This window comes from Ischnura elegans, chromosome 6 (genome assembly GCF_921293095.1).
Source record: "Ischnura elegans chromosome 6, ioIscEleg1.1, whole genome shotgun sequence".
NCBI lineage: Eukaryota > Metazoa > Arthropoda > Insecta > Odonata > Coenagrionidae > Ischnura > Ischnura elegans.
Genome location: NC_060251.1, coordinates 95867536 through 95869757, shown reverse-complemented (window position 1 = coordinate 95869757; position 2222 = coordinate 95867536). Strand labels below are relative to the sequence as shown.

Genomic DNA, 2222 nt, shown 5'->3' with positions numbered 1-2222 from the left:
CTTGCCAACGGTATGTAACTCATAATAAAAAAATCCATTTAAGGCTAGAATATAGGAAAAACATGCAATTAGCCGTCCTAGGGGATGATGCCATTAATTTTATGAATCGAAACACCGTTGTTATCCCTGATACTACGAGAAATGCATGACATTTTAAATCTGTTCTGCAGTTTCCTTTATTACAATAAAATATATCGGCAGCGAGTAAAATTCCTAAGTAATTACTTCTCCCGACTGTCATTGATCTTCGATCGTCGCAGAGCCGTAAGCTGCGCGCTGACCTATGGTAAGGACGATGCTTTATCGCCGATTTGAAGAGAGTAATCGATACCTTGGACATGTTATGGAGGGCGTTGGGATATCGATTTAATAACCAAATGAAAACGTCAAGGAGAAGTTGAATGAAATAATGAATAATAGGTTTGAAGCTTTTATTAATAATTTGTACCACCATGAGAATAAAAATTTGCTTTCTTCATTAGTTAAAAAGTACTGTGCTGATGAACTTTGCTAATCGCTAGATAACAAAAAAAAGTCTATTTTAGATGCCGCCCTGACTCTCGACACTGATAATAACTTTTCGCAGTGGCGATATCGTAACCAATTAAGTTGCACTGAGGTGCGATTATTGCTAGTTGAAAACTTATACCAATACCCCGCCGATTCGATGCTGAATATCGTCGAATAAGGCAATTTTTGAGCGCTTCTACGGAATCAAATATTCAAGTTGTGGTGATATGTGAACTTGTGAAATGTGGTTGGGCGATACGAAAATTATCGTCCAGTAGAATTTCAATATGTTTCGTGCAATATGTTTCGTGTTCGGATATCGTCCAACTAGGATGGGAATCTCTGTCGGACCGTAGATTGAAATGTAGACTAAACCTTTTAGATAAATTCAAGAGCAGTGTCTTTTCTATCGAAGCTAACCATATCTTACGGACGCCAACATACTACGGAAGATCAGATCATATAAATAAAATAAGAGAGATAGATTGTAGAACAGACAGATTCCGAATGTCATTTTTTCCACGATCAATATGAGATTATAACGGCAGCGATGGAACTCATAGATAGATTGCATGACTTGTAGAGTAGCCAACTAACCTATGTAAAACTTATTGCATGTTTCTTAATTTTATTATTATTTCTAAGAGCATGTAGTAGTATAATTTGTTAGTATACGTGACGTTTTTTGGACGGAGTGGTGTGCATGTGGTAGTCCAATGCATGCTGCATGCTGGTGATTGATCACCCCCTGCCAAACACCCTAGAGGTGGCTCGCAGGGTATTATGTAGATGTAGAATGGTTGAAGTGACGTCGCCTTCGCCGAAGTTCAAGAATGGTATTGACGCGGTGACGCGGACGTTATTATGAGTTATTTTTTTATGACCGAGTGGTGTGCATGTAAGGATTGCATTGCACGTGTCTTGAATTTCTGTGATTGGTCACCGCCGTTCGAACACCCTTGAGGTGACTCGTTTCGTATTAAGTTTATTTAGATGCGAGGCTGAAACAATGAAGCTTAGTTTTGCGCATATTTGTTTATTGAACAAAAAAATATGTGAATCAATAAACAAATATTTGCAAAACTAAGCCCTCATGAAGGTTTCAAAATAAACCGAAACGTTGGCAAACAACTTTTTTGCATTACATATGACCTATGCTTCAAGAATTATTTGATCATTAATTAAATGAGGTCAAGATAAGAAAAAAATAATCTTTACAGGAGTGAAGAGCAAGGAATCGACAAAATTTATTTATCAAAGTCGAAGGAGATCTTTTCTCAGACGACGCGAAACATATCATTCATCTACATCTACATAATGCCTCGGCGAGCAGAGATACCTTAGGGTGTTTGGCAGGGGGTGATCAATCACTTATAGCATGGCAGCATGCAATTGGATTCCCACATGCACACCAAACGGTCCAAAAACGGTTACGCATACTAATAAATTATACTATCACATGCTGTTAGAAATAATATTAAAATTCAGAAACATGCATTAAGGTATACATAAGTTAGCAGGCTACAATACAAGTCATCTAATCTATTTGTGCGTCACGTATACTAGCAAATTATACTACCCTATGCTGTTAGAAATAATGATAAAATTAAGAAACATGCATTAAGTTTTACATAGGGTAGTAGGCTACACTACAAGTCATGCAATCTATTCATGAGTTCTATCGCTGCCGTTACAATCTCGTACTGATCGTG

At 37.4% G+C, this 2222-nt stretch overlaps 1 non-coding gene across 1 annotated transcript; it reads left to right on the top strand.

The window, feature by feature from the left end:
• Window positions 1-574: 574 nt before the first annotated feature.
• On the top strand, window positions 575-715 carry LOC124161617. Its single transcript, XR_006865394.1, has one exon. It is a non-coding gene; the product is annotated as a U4 spliceosomal RNA (small nuclear RNA).
• The last annotated feature ends 1507 nt before the right edge of the window (window positions 716-2222 follow it).